The 20506-nt window shown below is 37.5% G+C and overlaps 1 protein-coding gene across 5 annotated transcripts in view; it reads left to right on the top strand.

The window, feature by feature from the left end:
• Positions 1–20506, top strand: part of CDH11 (cadherin 11) — a 76989-nt gene that overhangs the window by 11777 nt on the left and 44706 nt on the right. The window contains exon 2 of one of the 5 annotated variants that reach the window (XM_072346116.1): positions 19489–19586. The exons of the other annotated variants lie outside the window; for them this stretch is intronic. The gene's annotated coding sequence lies outside the window, so the exon portion shown is untranslated. The remainder of the gene's footprint in view (positions 1–19488; positions 19587–20506) is intronic. 5 annotated transcript variants of the gene reach the window in all.

Genomic DNA, 20506 nt, shown 5'->3' with positions numbered 1-20506 from the left:
GCTTAGTATGCCTGGATATTAGAATATGGGAAATTTATTGTTTCACTCCTTCTAATATTCCTACATCAAAGAACATTTTTATCCTATAAACAAAGCAGTGTGAAATCAAAGAATTCAAGCCAAAGCTAATGTGGAGAGATTCTGTTTTTCCAGGATCCTTGTGAGCTGGAAAGTGAGCCTATTTCTGTGGGGTGAGATATTTATCACCATGATTCTTTGTGTTTATTTTATAGAACTAAAAATCTTCACTGAATCTTAGAAACGCAAAGCTCACTGAGTTTACATTTTTTTTCCATCTCTCTCAATTTTAGGAGACTTCTCATGTTTTTCTTTGCAACCCTCTGTTTACTGAGCTGTAAGTGGCTCCTTGACCACATTGTGCTTTGATATTCCGGTTGGTGCGGTGTGATGCAAACTGTGGTCTCTTAACACTGAGGGGAGAGTTCCTAGCTACGTTCTCTAGCATTCCCAGCCCAAAGTCAGAAGAAATTTGGATAGTGTTAGACATTCCTGGTTTGAAGGAGCAGGGCTCAGTCTCAAGTGTTGCCTGTGATTCTCCCATCAATAGCAGTCATGTTAGTTCAGGATTAATGAGGCAAAAAGTGCTTGGCATTTTTAAAACGCTAAACATAGCAGAGATGTGCACGCTGCTAGAAGAGATCCTCAGCTTGCAAAAGCAAATGTCACTTCATTTCTAGGAATGATTCTGTTGTATCCTTCCCTTTTATCCGTACTTTTGCACTTTCTTCTTTTACTTGGCTGGAAATCCTTTCACAGCTGAGGCCAGACTTCTCTTTTTCCCACGTTCATGGACAAAACAGGACACACTAAAATTTCCTATGTGGAATGCCAGTCTTGGTGTGGGAGTTGTATTTTTATCTGCCGTGTAATTTCTCTGTAATAGCTCTCTCATTGCCTGTGCTTTCCTAATATTGTATGTGTATATTCATGACCTGCTGTATGTCAAACTGGTATTGAAGGCAGTGAGTTGTCTTTGTGCAGAGTAGCTCCTTATATCTTAGCAGGGAACAGAAATAAAGTAGTGGGAGACAAGTCAGGAGAGACAGGAAACAAATGCAGTCACTACATGTGGTGACAAATGTTTCTGAGAATGATATGAGAGTTATATAAAGAAAATAGAATGGGTTGGCACATCCTACCTTCTCATATTTACCTGTGAAATGCCACATTTACCTTGTGAAGTGCCACAAATTCCTGATACTGCGGATTCTATCACAGGTGGAAACGTGTCCATAACAAATTGCCATGGAAATTTTTGTAGATCTAAGGGAAAGCAAAATGCAAAATTATTATAAATATTCTAATTCATTATCTCGGTTAGCTCAGTAAATTATTAAGATAAGTGATGCAGTATATTCTGCATGTCATTGCCATGCTGATGAAGAGCTCCATAAAGTATTTTGCTTAGACTAGCATCACGGTGCTTGGAGTGACATGCTCCTTAGGTTGTTGTGAAGGTAGAATAATTCTGATTTTTGAATTTGAGTGGAAAATTTCCTTATAAGCTTGAAAAACCGCACTCTTCATTTCAGTTAACTAAGTATGCTCAGATCATTACCATGTGATAGTCTCATTCCATATTTTCCAAGACATCAGCCAATAGAGAGGTGATTATTTAGCTCAAAGTGAAGTTACTTGGTTGATATCACAGCAAATCTATAGGAGCTTACAAGGCAGTACAGAAGTAGTCAGCCAGGCGGTACTGCCAAAGTTCTACCTGCATATATGTGTGTGTGTGCATATATATGCATGTGTCCTTGTACACCTTTCTTGAATGTCACAGCTTTACTGTGGAATCTTTTCTACTAATCAGGACTATATGCATAAGTTTATGGAAGCCTTAATTTCTGCCACGTAAACTGTGTGGTGGTGTGAGAGGTTACACTTGCCTGTGAATGATGTAGTGACTGTGCACATGCCTGTGCCATTACTAGAGGAGGAGGAATTGATTAGCAATAACACACTTCATTAACACTGCACTTTCTCAATCATTGTAATTGTGGCTCTTCCCCTAAAACATCAAGTGGAACAGGTTTCATTTCAACCAAATCAATCTAATGTGTTAAAATTTACATAATTTCCTCTCATTGCATTTATAGAGCAGCAGGAATTTTAATTTGCATTGTCTGTATAGTCTATAATCAAAGTGTTAAGAGCACAAGGTTTATTCATTATGTATGGCATGTGGTGACAAATTTACATAATAGGCTGCATCTTGCTGAAATATTCCTTCTTTACCCACCCCCACCTTTGCAATGTCGGTTATAACTTATTTTCTATAAGCCTGTTAATTCAATTACACAAGCCTTTGAGTTCCAGGGAAGATTTATTAGAGAGAAGTATCCTTATAAAAATAAATAAGTAGATAAAATGTCATACTGAACTGCTAAAGCGAGACACTGAAAGCTGGACTGCGTTCTCTGATTGCAAGAGAAAACACGTAAACCCATGTTTAGTGTTTGTGCTCTTGCTGTATACTGAAGGCAAACATTCTCACACAGAATGGGAAGAGACCTTTTTGTTCATTATTGGCTGTTTCTATTTAGAGTCTGCTGTTTGAAAAATTTCAAAACTATGGTAGGGACTAAAATAAAGATTCAGAAATTAGTTTGCTGAAAGTTTAAACCTCTGTTGTTGATTGTTGCCCTTGTTTTATTGAAATAAAAGTGATCAATGGGATATTTTTGATGTGTTTTAGGAAACAGAAAAAAATAAAGGACTGTTGGCATTTGTAGCAGCATGAAATGAAGAATGTAACACAACATTTTTTTATAGTTTCACCATGCTATCTTATAATGCAAGGGTATAAACAGATGCATTCCATGTTCTAGCATGTACAAAATTCATGTTGTGTGACTTATCTCCTTTGATCTCAGGAGGATCTCTGAACAGAAGTGCAAAAAATACTTTGTTATCAACACTCATGCCCATAATGTGGCATATGGACAGTTTTGTTGTTTTTTTTACCGAAACATTCATACAAAGAATTTTATTTAAACACAATTCTCTAATGTAATGTTCAGAGATTTAGAATGTTATAGCGTTCTATTTGAAATGTATTTTAGTCTATGCTAAGCCAAGCTAAGTGTATGTGTTTGAGTTATATCTGTGGTGACTTTTGTTTTTGTACTATATACGCATAGGAGCAGACACAGATGTAGTTAGAGAAAGAAAATCCAAGGGAGGAGGATGTGCAACTGACAAACAGTACACGTGCTCAGTATTCATATTCATAGGGTGAACCCATTTGTTTACATGGGCTGCAGAGCAGGGGCAAGGGAACATGCCGCAGTTCTTAGATGACTTCCTTACTGAACTCAGTGCGTGGGAGCTGAGCTTTGCAGAATACTTCTGACAAATCAAAACCTTGTTTGAACTGCACCTGGTTTTAGCCACTGATGTATCCAGGCATCAGCAGATCTTGCTGTTGATTAAGCATCAGCTGAAAAAATGCCAGTTGGAAATGTCACCAAAGCTCTTCTTTGTTCCTGTCCAGCAACTGAGCTCCTCCCAGCCATCTGTGGGGAGCCTGCCTTTCTGCCTAAGTGAGACTGGATGTTCTCAAAAGCTGAAGAAGTAAAGGGAAAAGGTGAAAATATATAAAGAGCTGGGTGGAATGATCGTATCAGATGAGGATGTACCCCTTGCAGAATTGCACCTGGAGGCTAATGGAGTTAACAAAGCTCTGTGTTCACAGCTAATACAGGTGAATAAAAGTACTGAGTTCAGCTAGGAAAATTTCACTTCATGTAATAACACCTGTAAGGGAAACTGTTGATCACAGCCTGAACCTTTGATTAACCATGTGAGGCAAGCAACGAGTCAGCTGCAGGAGCACAGGTGAAGATAATTCAGCTGTGCTCCAGAAGGGGTGGAGCTTGACTCCACCTAGATCCCATTTAAGGGCTGACCACCACTAAGGCAGCCTTTCTTACTGGAGATTACTCCTTTGTGGAGTTTTTGAGGTGAGCTTCAGTGCTGATGAGCATCTATTTCAACTGAAAGTCTCAGCACTGGTGAGTCTTTTTCTTAGGTACTCTCTAGCTATTTACTCTGTAATTACAACTATACACTTGTATTATTCCAACTATACAACACCTCTGAGTTGGTTTAGTCCTGCTGCCATGAGCTTTCTAGGACAACAGGACCTGTGCTGAGGTGTAAGTGATATGTGTTTAATTCATGAAAATAAAATACAGTAGTCAAAGTGTAATACCTAGGCTAGTTCAGCAGTGCACCAGCTGCTGAGGGTGCTACTGTTTATATCCTGTTTCATTTAATTTGAGGGAAAGTTCTAACTTTTCTCTGGCTTTGGTTGTTGTGTAGATCAGTCTTCAGATGAAATGTTTGTGATGTTTCTGTCACTAAGAGAAATATATTTTACAGCTTGAAATGGGAGATGTAAGGAGAAACTGTTGATCACAGCCTGAACCTCTGATTAATCATCTGAAGCAAGTGATGAGTCAGCTGTGGGAGCACAGGTGAAGGTAATTCAGCTGTGCTCCTGGAAGGGGTGGAGCTTGACTCACCCCTCCTAGATCCCATTCAAGGGCTGACCACCACTAAGGTAGCATCTCTTTCTGAAGATTGCTCCTTCATGGAGTTTTTGTGGTGAGCCTCAACGTTGGTGAGCATCCATCTCAACTGAAAGCCTCAGCACTGGTGAGTCTTTCCTTAGATACCCTCTGGCTATTTATTCTGTAATTACAGCTCTACACTTGTATTATTTCCACTATACAAGGGATAAAAGAGAAATCAGGTAGAATATTTTATATGTTTAGCAAGTTCTCTTTTGAATTTGGCAGGAAACTTGGATAGCCAGTGAAATAAAATAAAAGTTCATCAGTTGAGGTTACTTAAGATAAATACTGTGGTGCCTCAGATAAACATAATACTTTTTATTTTTCTGCACACAGAAATGCAGTTTTCCTATTGATTCAGTAACTCAAACTTGTTTAGAAAGGTTACAAGCGCTCCAGTTAGAGAGCTGCCTAAGATTGCTGTAATTGAAAGACCAATAGTCAGAAAAAGGCATTTCTTTTCTAGACTCCTGAGGGGCAGATTGGCAAGAGAGGGCAGGGGAGCAAGAGAGTGAGTCATCTTTCTCTGAGATGCTGAGATTTGGACAGAATGTAAGGCTGAATCAGGTCAGTCTCACTGGGCTTGGTTTTCAGTTTGTACTGTTTCTGCAACGTGGGATGGGATTTCATAGTATCATCTGCAGGTTTTATGTAACAAACATGTTCTTACAGTATGTACATTAGAAGCACAGGTTGATTTCTCAGGTTCCTGTCTTGTGCCACATCAAGCTTGAAAGCTTTTATCTCTTGATGCACATCTTGTTTTCTGTCTGTGCATTGAAACTTACCAGGTGTGTTATGAGTGATTGTGCTTTGAGTGTATGCACATTTTTGAAGTAGCTCTGCCTTGGCAGCCTGAGGTGGCTGGAAGCAGTGACCAGGGCTGGTTATGTGCTCCTCCTCTTTGTTTGTTAGTAGCCAAACCCACTTTGCATTGAGGAATTTCTTTCATTTCCAAGAGTTGCTTTTTTAAGAAAGCTAGCAGTACTGATGTCAGCAGCTTTCAAAGGAAGTGGCTCATCTGCACATAGACAATATGTTCTACTAATTTACTGGCTCTTTCCTTTTTTGATGCTGTTTCAGTTCAGGTGCTATACAAAATTCAGTGTTTAACAGGTTTTTGGGAAGTTAGTTTTAAATCAGGAAAAGATCAGCAATATGACATTGCTGGCTCCAGAGGAAAAATGAAATGTCATGTAACTGAAATAAGTGTTACAAGTCTTTGTGAGGCAATTTCTGTATTTTCTTCCAGCATGATTAGATTTTATAAATATCCTACTGTGTACAGGTATGTTCTCATCTCCCCTTCTACCAGTGCAGGATGATGGGCTGTCCTCTGCTCTCAGATGACAAGCAGCCAGCAGCAGTTAATGACAGTGCTGGGATTTTTGGCACCTTTTTTACACTGCACTGACTCTGTGCTCACAGGATAATTATCTCTCAGCTTTGCTTTATGTCACTGAATACAGGACATGCATCATTGCTCCTTCGAGAAATATCCAAAGATTTATTGGGAAAGCTATGATTTCCGAGTGTTCTTGGGGAAAGGGAACCTTGACTCCGAATGTGACTAACAAACATTACTGACTGAAACTGATGTATTACTGACATCAGTGTCTCGATTTTTCTGAAGTGCTACCAGTGAAATCTGGCAGAGTATAACATTGTGATATAGGATTATAAGGTACTTTTGTTTTCTTGCTTGAAGCTGAGTAACAAAGGAATCCTAGTATGTATTTATCAGGAAGGGTTCAATAATTTTCAGGATATGTCAGTATGTTTAAATATAGGTAACAGGAAAGATTATGGAGTAAAAGTTATGTTTCATGTTAGGTTTTATTCTGTAGTGAGCAGTGTTTATGGGCTCCGTCATGAGAACTGAAATAAAGGGTGGAGTACGTGGATCTTCTTTGTTCCATCTGCACTATATCAAATAAAATTTCTTTTTTATTCCTCTTACATTAAAGAAGGCAGAAAATGGATTCTTACTCTTGACTTTTCACCTCCATATTGCTTTGCCTTTCATCTTTCCAGTGCCTGGACCTTTCTTTTTAGATTTTCTCTATTGCCCATTTTTGAATATACTCATACCGTGGATTCCCCTTCCACAGTATTGAACTCTCTGAACTCAATGGGATCTTTACTGTTGAATTTTAATGGATCAGATCTAAGTATTTGGAATGTGCATTTCTAAAGCTCAGTTCAAACTTAAGGGATGTTTACTGAAGGGAACAACCCCTTGTATTTTTATTATTATTATTTTAACTCCAACTCCAATTATATACTTCAAAATTTGGGGAGTATTATATGATCTGCAGAGCACTAAACCAGTTAGATAATATGCATCTTATCCTTAGAAGCAAACAGTATTAGGAGTCTTTTGAAGAAGCCACAGATTAATGCAAGGAAGCTGAGTGAAGAGGATTGAATTACTTATGCCAGACTATTTACATGGCACTGAGCCTAAGTGGTTGTCAGAAGAGTTTCTTCTGTTGAATGATCAAGATAAAGCTACTAAAGCCCTTCCAACTCATTCAGCTGTACAAGCTTTAATTACCTAAACCTGGACTGAACCCTAAATCAGTCTGGTTCTTCTGAACTGCAGGCATTAAATAACGTATCCCCAACAGCATCCTGGTGTGAGCTGTTTCCTCTAGAGTCAGTTAGGAAGAAAAACTGCTGGAGTAGATGTCTTCCAATAGGGAAATACCAAAGATCACCTTAAGAGATTCTGATAATAAGGAAATAAAGGAAATAGTGAATGGAATTTAAATTGTCACAGTTATGTTTTTCAGATTCATTTGACATCCTTGAGCTCATTGAAGAGGAGCTCTTCCCCCCCCCCCCTACAGAAAACTCTGTAAGATTTGTTACATCACTTCCTGTTTTCCAATATATTAAAAAAAAAAAACAAAACAAACAAACAAAAAAAAGCAAACGGATTCTTTTCTGATTATTGAAAGTGGAGGAGATGTAAATATTTCTGTAGTAAACTTGTCCTCAAGAACATGACAAGAGTCCCACTGAATGAAACAAAATTCAGACAATTGTGGCTATAATGGTTTCCCAAAGAACTGTTTTCAGAAGAAAAAATAATACAATCTAATTTCATCAAAATATTTTCTGTAAATATTATTGTATATAATTTCAATATATTATCCTTGGACTGTTATTATCATCTCTGGCTTCTTTTAGAATAGTGTTACAAAGCATCTGTTTCACTTGCTGACCTAGTAGTGGCATTTCTTTGTGCAGAAAAGAAAGGGCATTTACTGCTTGGAAGTAATTGCTTCTCAGATTCTAAAATGGGCAAAATCATAAAGCAACACACTTGCTGTGATTTTTAAATACTTCTTTTCTGGAAGAAGAAAACTAGAATTTTTAATTCAGAGGAAAATTAATTCCATCCCTTAGTATTCTTAGCAAATGACTCATGTAAGTTTTCAAAGGCAAATGTTCCCTTTGATAAGATGGAAGATCGAACTTAAGAGGAATTGCTGCTCCCATATCGTGTCAGTAAAATTCCATTGAAATTAGTTTCCACGTTTGGGTTTTCCTACCTCTTATTTCTGTTTAGGAGAGAATATATGGATATGTTTGTAGGTGCACATTATCCTCTTGATATTTTTGAGAAGGGCCTAAATTCTGGTTTTTAATGGGGTTTGTGGCTACATACAAATATATGTATATATGCACCGACATATATTTTAAATGTGTTATAGTTTTAGTTATAACCAGTGGAAATAATGGTTTGATGCATCAGATGTGTTGTATAAAGAGAATCACAATGCAGGCTTTATGTGGTCACTGCTGCAAAATGTATTATCAGAGCTTGCGTGGTGTTACTCATGAGAGCATGGAAATGTAGGTGGTGTCATTGGAGAGTCTTCTGTTTAATGTAATTTAAGGTTGGTAGGAGCAGTCTCAGTTTAGCATGCTGAGTACAGGAAAAGTCTTCCAGGTTTGACTGATGGAGCAGCAGAGTATAAAAATGGCCTTTACAGCACAGAGTTCTGAAATTTTCTTATTAGTTTTTGTAACTAGTCTTAATTACAGGACAACAGCAGAAAACTAATTGCCTTAAAATACATGACATTCTCTCCTTTAACTATCTAATACAGTCTTTTGTTCCAAGATAAAATCATTTTGTGGTTCAGAAATTTAAAGAAGTGAAAAATAAAAAAAAAACAACTACTGAAGAAGCTATGGTTTGGGGCTTGTTCTGCAGCAGAAAGTGTTTGCTAATATAGTTATACTGGGACATCTATATCAATAACAATCTTTAGTTCAAGCACAGCATGTGTTGGCAAAGCAGTGCTTTTATCAGCTCATGAATAAAACTCATATATCAGAAATGACTCCTCTTTGCCAGCTGAAATAGTTATTGTCAGGTTTTCTCTTACCTCTGTGAGTGAGGAGGGGCTGAAAGTGTCCGCTTCTGGCTGATGTAGACTCAGCACACATTTTAAGGGTGCTGGAGAGATTGCGGCATAATTAATTCGGATATCTGCTATTTTAAAAAGTATTTTGTATGTCATGTTTTTACAAAGATGCGTATATCAGTGACTGAAAATGGTATCACTGGAAAGAGATTTTTAGATCCTGTGGGGGGGAGGGGGGAAAGAGTACAAGAGTTAATGTCACATTTTCTCATCTGGAGGAATCTTAGTAAACTATGCGAGTTCTACATTTGCAGTTGTTTTAATGTGTTGTTTTATGGCCTTTATCCAGGTCATTCATCTTTTTACATGTTCTCAGATATCTGAGCTCAATTCTTAAAATACTGTCCTTTTAGAAAACAAGAACCTTTCTGAGTAAAGGTCCTGCTGTCAAACCAGGAATAATTTGTTGTCTCAGTAATTTAAAATGTCTGAAGTTTCTTCACATGTTACGTAAAAGGCCTGAGTTGGGGACACCAGATCTGTGGATGTAAAAGCCTGAATATGACTGAACATAGCCAAATTGGTACGGATTTGTTACTTCTGGCCTACCAAGAAAGCTGATGTAACCACAGTACATACAGCATTCTAGCATTTGTCTGCTCTGCAAAAAGCATTTTTTCTAATAACTAAGAAACTGTCAGTGCCAAGTTTTTGTTCTTTCCAGATCAGTTGCCTGGTGTTTCTTTAGGTCAGAGCCATCCTACGTAACAGTTGTCTTAAGATGTGCTAGAGCTGCTAAGCAGCAGTGAGATGCTGAGGCAGATGCTGAAATAGAGAAGTAGATGAAAATGGCACAAGATACTAATATCAGGAGCTTTCCTTTCTGTGGAAACCATTGTAGGTTTATTTCCTCCTTGCCATTATTTGTTTATATGCATTGCATCTGTGGATTTATATTACAGGGATTTCTCACTGTACAAGTTGGAATGAAATACAGAGGGTGAGAATCAACTGATGCTGAATTTTTCCTTTGTCTTTAGGCTGTGGAATGAGCTCAACAAACAAAACAATTTATCCTTTAGCATGATACATGATACATTCTCTTTTGTTAGTTGTTAGTTGTTCCTTGAAAAGCAGATTTAATGTATAGGAGTATAGATTTGGTTTCTTTGCATAAGTGTGAGAGAGTTCTGCCTGAATTATGTGTTCCATATTTTTGTTATTGCCCTGTTTTTAGTAGAACGCTTTATATATATAATATACACATTAATACACACACAAACATATGTTTATTTGGCCACAATTTTATGCACAGGAAAATCCTATAAATGAAGAAAAACATGTTTTGGGGATTTAAGGATAAGGGGTGAATTAAGCCACAGCAGGAAGAGAGTGAGCAATTCAGATGCTAGAAAGATATAAAGGTTTTAAAAAAGATAAATTTAAAGAATAAGCAAATTTTAAGTTAATAAAAGTAGCTCATCTAGGGAGTAAAAGAGTGACACTGGGACAGCAACCGAACTGAGGATGTGGTAGTAATAGCATTTGGGCTATCTAGAAAATGTACTGCTCTCACAGACTTAGTCAATCTTATCCTTTTCTGCTTTTATCTGAGTCTGGTTAATCCTTAGCTCTTGTTAATCACAAAGTTTAGAAGGTGTTTTATCACCAGCCAAAAATTGCCTGAGGGCAATCTGAACTGACAGAATAACTGGACAGATGCTAGCACTTTATGCAAGGTAGTAGAAAGTGTTAATACCTATTTACTGAGTTGAATATTTTTTTTCCTCACAAGACCAAGAAGAATTTACTCTTGAATTGTATGCACTTTATTTGTATTTGGGGTTCTACTAAATGATCATACAGGATTAGCTGATTGTAGCTAATTGCCACTGAAAATTGGGTTGCAGTTTGTTTTGGGTTTGATAACATCCAGAAGTATTGGGCATTCATCTGAACATAGGTAATAGTGAATTCTAACTGTGGTTTTAACACTTAGTATATAAAATCATTCATCAAAAGACTTCTGAGATCTTCTAGCCTAACTGTCCACCTTCCTCCAGTATTGCCCATTAAACCATGTCTTTATTATGTCTACCCTGTTTTTCCTCCAGGGTATCTAAATGGTAGGGTATAAATATATGGTAGGGTAAATAGGGTATCTAAATGTATGCTCCTAATATGTCATCAAATCATGGTAGTTTATTGTCCTTTCCTCATAATTTCTAGTTAAATTAAAATTGAACAGATGAATGTAACGATCTCGTATGGACTTGAGCTTTGCTTTTCTCTGTATGACACTTCTAAGCAACTATATATCTCCACGCTGTCTGACTCGCAACATGTATCAGTCATGGTATGAAGGGCTGACACTGAAGCCCACACTGTGCCACCAAGAGTCTCTGAGTTGTTTATTTTGAACAGTTGTAATGAATGTTAACAACTAGAGAAGCTTTACAACAATCTGATAGTTTGCAAGTATTAGCTAGGCCTTTTTGTATTTCATAACACTTCATATCAGTGAAAAATATAGAGAGATGTAGTATACTTCATGAGGTTTTGGATGGTTCGTGGACTTGATGAGAGTGATGGAGTATGGGAGCATGTTCATCTGAAAGGTGTATATTAAGAAAATGAAGTAACAGGAGCAAACCCTGCTGAAGAGGTAGCTTTGCTAGATGAGAGTTAGCTACAAGTAGCTGAAGCACACTGTTGTGCTGGGCAGGCAGAGGAGTATTGACCAAAGAATAAGTGTAAGAATTGAAAATGTTTTGATGTGTTATAAGTTTAAATTGATTTTCAAGTTTGTTTTGCCTTCACACTTGTGCAGAAGACCTTATTTTTGGTGGTCTTCATAAACAGTTACAGTACTTCTAAAATTGAAATAAACAAATTGCTAGTAAATATTGATTCTGTTATAAGAATGGATAATATGATAAGGCATAAACCAGTAGCTGTCAACTGTTTATTTTACTGGCTGCCATTGACTTCAGCTTGGAGGTGCATCAGACCTAAAAAGAACAATTTTAAACTAAATCAACTTAATTTTCAGCTGCTTATTTTAGAATTCTATCTCTTAATGAGACATCATGAGGGTGGGGGATACCTTGTGGGGTCACCAGCTTTCCTCCTCTCAGTATCCTGTTTATACAGAATCAGTAATGTGTGTTGTTAGCAGGATTATACTTCATTCTGATAATTCCTGTGACCCATCTGATGCATTTTGAGCTGCATAGATGGGGTGTACAAGCAGGGTGATAAACTTCAGTTCTGTAAATGGGTAAGTGCAGTTCTTTGAATGAGTCTGCTGTGAATAGTTGTTTAAAATAAGCTGTTTCAGCAAACATGCTTGATAACCTAAATTCAGGGAAATATTTGCCGGAACAGAATCTGAAAGTGTGTGAATCTGATCAAAAAGACTTAATATGAGATGAATGTTTATAGATATGCTAGCAATATTTGCATAGCTTTTGTAATTGCTCATGGATGTTATCAGACTATCTTCATTTTTTTTTTTTATCACGTAAAAGAGAAATGAGTAAATTGTGGTAAGTAGCTAAATACAGACACAAACTGTTTTCTGATTTCAGAGTGTTGGAAATAGGTTTTTCTCACTGCAGCTGATAGAACTTGTATCCAAGAGTCACAAGAAAGGCTTGCAGTAGTGAAACCCGTGATAAATAGTGCCAGTTCTGAAGTGCAGCACAAGGCACAGAGCTGTGCAGGTGCAAAACAGTTTCTTTGGCTTCCTGCAGCAGTCTGCCCACCTAGGCGCTGTGTTACATGCTGCTCTGAACCTAAATGCGTGAGAAAACCTTAAGTATACAACTGGGATCTTACAAGAATTTGTCACTCCTAAAGGATTCCTCAGGGTGTGTGTTTCATACTGAATACTGCTATTTTTGTTTATATTCTATACAGAAGCAGAACTGACTTTTATTTATTTATTTTTTCTATTTAAAACTGACATTGCTATGTAGACTTAAGAATCCTACATGCCTTTTTATCTCAGGCTGTGGTACTTCGAATATGAATTAATTGTTTGTCTTACACAAAGTTAAAAATGGACTTGTGTGTCTTGCCTTCTGTCATAATGTTGGCAGGAAGAGGACTTTAATGCCAAGTGCCTGTGCAGAAATTTCACCGCAGTTCCTAATTTAAATTGCTTTTCAGCCCCGACATTGAAAGCAGTGAAAAGTTTCCAGTAAAGTCTCCCTGCCACTGTTTGAATACATAAAACTTATTTTTAACCTCTTAACATCAGCTTTCTGAAGCCATTTTCTTTCTGACACTTTAGTAGTGAGTTACAGAGTCCCTTTTATTCACTGTTTTGTTTTCCTTGTGCTGCTGATGTAGGCTTCTGATCGCTCTGGCTTACACGTTCTTAAGCTTCGAATTCAGCTTCCAGTTTGGTGTCTATTGTGTTAGACTGTTTGTTTTCAACTAGAATTTGTAGTTTACTGTATTGAATGGACATTGGAATAAAATTTTTGCAGCTCATTTCCTGTGAGGATGCTATTTTCCTTCAGGTCCTTCCTTCATAGCCAAATTCCACTCTTGAGCATGTGTCAGCAAGACCTGCTTATCCTATTCTGAAGTCTTCAGATTTGTTGTGTGATGACTTACAGTCAGTATTTGTTTACTGTTTCCTCTGAAGTTACTGGTTGTTACTCATTGCAATCTTTTTCTTGCTTGATATCAAGGCTTTAAAATGTATTCTAAAATTCATTTCCTTCCTGTAATATCAGAATACCTCACACACTTATTTTGTGACAGTTTAGAAGAACAGGTAATTTGGGGTGAAGGTTTAATATAGGTGGGTGCCTTTCAGGAAATACCAATTTAATTTTACCAAAATTATGCAATAGATTTTGTAAACTTTTCCATGATGCTATGTGCTCAGTTTCTTTAAGATTACAAAGAACAGCATTTCAGAAAATGTGGTAAATTACCAGTCAGTTAATGGAACATTTCTGGATAAACCTAACTCCTTAGTCAAGTCTATGTGTTAAAAATGTGCCCGCTATATGCTTGGGAAAACAGAATGCCTCTTGCATCCTTGTTTTCCATGCAAGACTTTTCATTTCAACTACTTATATTACTCATTTTAAACACTGTGCTGTACAACTAATAAGCATGACTGCAGCCTATTTAGTATCATGCAAATGAAAAGAATGGCAAGAGCTTCTTCAGTGTGCTGCAGTGTTGAAGGAAAAAAAGCACTGAAGGAAGACCAGTCTGCATAGGGCTCTTACCTTTATTGTGAGGCGGGTTGCTGTGGCAAAACACTATCACTGGGGCTGTGCCAAGTGTGTTCCTACTCTGCTGTTGGGCAGGCCTAACACTGTGCTGCCTTTTACTCATGGCTACAGACAGCATCCCTGTGTGCAAGGTATTTTTCTTTTTTTAACAGCAGTTTATAAAGAACGCCAGCAGGTGAGCTGGCTGAGTTCTGCCAAGTACACTTAGCAGCAGCTGACTTAGGACAATGTCATCTGAATAACAAGATAAAGCCTTGTAAGTCCATTTTCCTGCTTTGCAAATGTATACGTGCTGCTTCTGAACCATGTTAAGAACCCAATTCAAATAATATTCTGGTTCCATGTGGTCATGGCTGTGTCCCTTGACAAGCAAGGGTAATAACCTTCATCTCAGATGTCAGCTTGTCCCATCTTATTTATCCAGTTCTCCAAGTGTAACCAAACATCACATCTGCTTGATCTGGAATCCCTTATCAAGATATTACTTGTGTGGAGGACAATGGAAAATATTGTGAAACATTTTGCTATACCAACTTAACTGAAAAGCTGCTGTTGCTTTAAAAATTTAATGTGAAAAATATAATGAGAAAAGGTTGGATTTTGGCCAAAAAGAAAAGCAACTCAACTTTATGGTGGCTTAAACTGTTTTGCAACTAAAGATTGCTTTTCTCTGAAACAACTCATTCCCTCATGCAACTAAATACTGCCATATGTTTAAATTCTTGCAGGCCTCCTAAGGCTGACCCAGAAGAAATGTCAACAAATGTTTGTGAGTCCTTGTGGCCTTGTAACATTTTCTTTAAAAAGTGAAGAATAGAACAGCAGGAGCTGTAACACTCCCACAGAACAGACATATGAAGGCATATGGCTAACATGGGAGCCTGCTGGCTCTTCAAAGCTTGCTGGCTTCACTCTTAAAGACTCCCTATTTTTTTTGTTTTTTTCCAAGACAGCTAAACTTGTCTTCCTATTTCATGAGTTTCTCTGTTCTGCTCAGGGCTGGGCATAGCGAGCCTGGGGTCCTGTATGCTCCAAAGGTGCAATGGGAGCAAAGGTGCAATGGGAGAGTGGACAGTTCTGTTCCTGGAGATGGCAGACAGGCTGATGCAGGTATGGGACAATATGGTGGTCCTCATGATTGCTGCTGAGTTTGGCTTGTCCTTGAAGTACCTGTAGGCAGTTTACTATATACAAGAGCTCAGATAACAATCTCTTCTCTACCTGGATAGATTCTGCTCTCTACTGCACAAACCAAATGCTGGCTCTGATTTTGGAAATGAAGTAACATTTTCTGCAAGGCACTGGACAGCTGTGCTAAAGTTTCATTGCATTTATTGCTTTATTTCATTTAACTCAGAGTTTTAAGTTTGTTATGGGGAAGATCTCCAAACACCCAGGTTCACAAGCTTTTTTCCAAAATCAGTATGATATAATGGTATATTAAATTAAGACTTTTAGAATAAATTATGCTTTTAAATCGCTTGGAAACTTTGGAATTATTTTCTTCCCTGTAAGTAAAATTTCCTGCAATTATTATTTTTTATTAATTCAGATATTTCTGTGCTGGAACGAGGTAGCTTTAATATTGGAAACTTAGAGCACAAAGAAATCTGTAGGGAAAAAGTGCAGCTCAACCACTCCATTTCCCTTCCAACTGTGTTTCATATTCAGATAATACATAATTTGACTTCCTGTTCCAAAGGCAATTAATAACATCTGTGTAGCATAAAGTAAAGCTTCTCAGGTTTATACATTAGCAGAGGCTGTAAAGACCATGCTTGTAACAGGCTTGGGTAAATGCACAGATTACTGCATACATAGAGAAGTGGAGAGCAGTGGGTATCTGTGCTCTGGTTTGAGCATGTGTCTGGGGCCCTTACTGGGTGATGTGAAGAGCTGTGTTGCTCTGGTGCTGTGCAGATGTGTGTCTTTTCCTGCTGTCATCAAAATTTATATGTTCAACACAGCACAGGATTATTATTATTTTTTTTTTTCTGAAAGACTTTTGGTCATTTTTGTTTGGTCTATTGTCATGGATGCATGACCTTTTGAGTCATGGCATGGTGTATTTCTCAATATCACAAGATGTTTCTTCACAAAATATTTTGGGAGGTATTTTATGTAACCACTCAAAATCTGTCTTGATGTGGGGGGGGGGTTGATGTTTATTTTCTCAAATGTGGTTGCCGAGGTTTCTGTGCACTGAAAATTAGAAGCATAAAAAGTGCACCTTAGTAAAACACAAATGTAAAAGGAACAATCTTAAGTTATGGAGTTTCTGTGGTTTACTCCTCATCCTCTCTTTCTCTGTGCCATACAGTTACAGTAATATGAAAACACTGGACATGAAGAGTATCTTCATATTTTCCAACTTAAGAGCTCACTAAATTGAGCATGAAGTACATATACAGCTTTATTTATCTCAGTTCTGCAGTGTCCATGGCAAAGAAGGTTTGCTACCTTAAGTAATTACTCTGCAGCTATATGATTTTACTTTTAGAAGACTGTAAGAATAAATGACCTTACCTTCACAATATCATTTTCAGATTCAGGCATTAATTACTATCTCCAGTTCAGTGCTGGAGCTGAGGAGCAGAGGGCATGTTGACAAAATCTATTGTTGGCAGATGGAATCTCAGCCCACCAGAGCTACACAAATGTGTTTATCATGGTGCCAAATCTGAATTAGCAGGTTGGAACAGAAGCTCATATGCCTCACCTCACAGTAGGACTTGGTGGGTTGGATTCAGTGCTGTGCTGACCACATTTGTTCAGCTTCAACTCAACTTGGAACTTGGGCAGAAAGAGCTCACATCTGCCAGCAATATACTGTGTAGATACTCCCAGAAAATCTGCCCAAGGCCACCCAGGAGATTTAAGTTAGGGCCTGGAATATTCTTCCATCCCTGTCCAATTTAGTTGAAAAGTTACTGCTGCATGAAAATTATTCCAAGAATTATTCCACTTAGATTTTTCTTTTAGATAATCTTTTGGCAAAGCGACATTTCCATTCATTTTCTGGGGAGCCGCATTTCTGCACAGTTGACAAACAGGCTTGTTTCATTATTGTGAAGTTATGTTTGGATTTATTAGGCATTAGGATGTTTCCACACACAGTCTGCCATTTTAGTCTGGATATGTTTGTGTTGGGCATTCCTGGCTGAGTCCCAAAAGAAAACAATTGAAACTTAAGAGTAGCTGTGATTCTGAGAATGGGAATAAAATAGATCTTTTCAGGTGAAAGGGACCTTCAAATATTGAGTCCAACTGACCACTTCAGGGCTAACCAAAGGTTAAAGCATGTTATTGAAAGCATTATCCCAATGCTCTTTGAACACTGATAGGCTTTGGGCATCAACAAGCTCACTAAGAAGCCTGTTCCAGTGCCTGCATAGTAGACGGCTGTTTTCACCAGTATCTGACCCTCTCAGGCACAGTTCTGTCATCAGTTTGGAGGGAGCAGAGACCAGCATTTCCCACTATTTAAAACAGTGGATGTTGCTTTTAGCCAGCTGTTTGATTTTGTTTTATTTTTGTCAACCCTCCTCATTTTATAAATGTATCTCCTTTCATTTTGCTGAGTGTGAGGTTGAACAGTACTCTGAAGCATTTGTAGTTATTTAAAGCAAATGCCTTTAAAGTATGTAGGACTATCTCTCTCAGGCAAAGCTCCCATTGACATTAGTAGAATTCTTTAGGTTTCTCCTGAATCTGAAAAGCACTTACTCTACTATTTGGTTATGCGTATTTCTATTTCACTGTCATTGTTTTGAAGAAACCTCATAATGCACTTGCTCATAGCTTGTAATAATTACACTACAGAAAACTAAAGTCTCTGTGGTATTTCAGAGGCATAATGAATAGAAGACTAATGTTAAATATTAATATTGTTGAACGTTCTTGTTAATTTTCTATGTGGACTTCATTGTTACAAACACTTCATTGCCTGATGCAGCTGAAATACAGATCTGCATTTATGTTTCAACTCTGAAGCATATCATGCAGCATATTACCAAAAACTGACAAATTAACTCCAGTAAATAAATATATATGTATATCATAATTTCCAAAGTCCTGAAATAAAAGGAGGTAGAAAGTGATGTAATCTTTGCCATAAACATTGCTGCACTTCTGGAAAAGCTGCATTAGGTGTGAGTAAAAATTATATACCAGGCCCTATGGAAGCTTCTTAGTGCTTGTTTAGTGCTTAGATATATTCCAAATCCTGTATTTACCCATTGATACTTTACTTTATCTTTAATTACCATTTCTTGAAAATGATATGCTGTTGGGAATAATATCTAAACATCAGTTGTGAAGTATTGTTCAGTCCGGAAAGCTGAAATGTACCGTTTAAAGGAACTTGTGTTCAGAATCAATAAGTTGAACTCATCTTTCTTCATTATTTAAGCTTTCTTTTGTCAACATTTAAAGACTGCTTCATGGGCAAATTAATGTATTTGACATTGGTTTGTCCTGATTGAGAAGCCAACTGTGTAATGTCCTTTGAGAAAACACAAAAGGAAATGGAGAAAGGAAGAGTAGGAAAGACAGAGTGAATGCCTTTTGGTTGACCTACAATAAGTTTACTATCCATTTTTCTTTCCCTCATTCCATCCTGTCTGCATCTAGACAAGTTATGAGTGAGAGCATGGGAGGACAGGGAAAGAAGTGTATTGAGTCCAGAAATAAGACCAGATTAAACTTTAAAAAATAAACTTTTGAAGAGTCGTTGCTGGGTGTGCAATAAGTCTCCCAGCTTCCCAGAATGAATCATGTATCATTCTGCGGTGACAGAGATATTCAGTGAGTTGAATGAAGCACAGAGATATTCAAAAATGTCAGATCTCTGTGGTGACTTTAAACTTCTCTTTATTTATTAATAAAAGAAAGAAAGTTGGGGGGAAAAAAAACACAAATGTTCCTAAGACCAAAGAGCTCCGACTTTCTCAAGTCTCTTGGACGAATTCTGAGCTATTCTCCTTTATGGTTATTTCTGATGTCCCAGAATTATTCTTTCTTGGGTGTCTCCAGTGGACGTGGAACCAGCAGGAACATTTGTTGAACATTTATATAAAGATTTTTTTGAAAGGTTAGTTGATTTTTTTTTTTTCTTTTCTTTTTTCTTTCTTTTTTTTTTTTTTTTTTTTTTTTTTTTCCTGTGCTGAGTGTCCCCTACAGCTTAGCTAATGGGGGCATTCAGCATATACTTCAGTGGCTCTCAATTTTAGATTTTCTTTTCAGGTCACTAGAAGAGGTTGATAAAAGAGAGCAGAAGAAAGCCAGAGGAAAGAAATAGAAAACAGCCTGCTGAAAATGGCAGCAGATAAAGATAAGATAAAGTGAGTACCAAATGCTAGTAAAGATGGCCTTTGCTGTAGCTTTGCTATTGATCACAACAGAAGTATCTGGTCATTTATATATTGTGGAAGAAAAACACCAGTGAATATGAATGTAAAAGTGACAAGGAGAGGAAATAAATAGGGAAAAAAAATCTGTAGTGAAAATGTGCCGTTAGAATATTTCAGCAATGACAAAATCCTACTCCAGTGGTCTCTTATATTTGCTTTAGGTGGAAGCTGTTCCAGAGTGACCTAGAAGGCTTTTATGCAGTTCTGTATGGCTTTTTTTACAGCAGTACTAAGGGATATTGTCTGCTTTGTATCTATCACATATGTCCCCATGAGGGAATATATATGAGCATTTTACTAGTGGCAGTTTTAGAACCTATACTTAATCTAGTAGACGACAAATACAAATAGTCTTTTGCTTTTAGAGCACAAATGAAGACTTTTTTTCCAGATCCAGTGAGATTGTGTACAGTGTGCTACATTTACATATTTGTGCATTAGAAAGGTGTAAATAAAACTTAATAAAAACTATTTTATACATGTATGTGTAAAACAATGTATCTCTCGTTGTGGATCCAGTTTTTCCAAATTCAGTTTTCAGAAGAAGCTCAGAAGTTGGAAACCTGGAAGAGGAGGGCTTGATTTATGATATTTAAAATGACAGAACATACCTGCCTTCAGGCCTTCCAATCCACTTGCATTCTTAGTACCTGGATACGATGGGACTGGAGCAGCATGAAGCTGATTAATACAGACTTTATCCTCAAGGGCCTGTGATCTGCCTTCAGGCATTTGTGACCCAAAAGCAAGGGAGGAACTGATGAAGTCATATTGCATTGGGTGAGCACAAGGCCTGGATGTTCATAGGATCTGTAAAGAGCATGTTAGATTAGGGGGCTGATTTGTTCATT

Source organism: Excalfactoria chinensis, chromosome 11 (genome assembly GCF_039878825.1).
Source record: "Excalfactoria chinensis isolate bCotChi1 chromosome 11, bCotChi1.hap2, whole genome shotgun sequence".
In the NCBI taxonomy this organism is placed as follows: domain Eukaryota; kingdom Metazoa; phylum Chordata; class Aves; order Galliformes; family Phasianidae; genus Excalfactoria; species Excalfactoria chinensis.
Note: the sequence above shows the minus strand (reverse complement) of the source record. Positions and strands in the feature narration are given on the sequence as shown.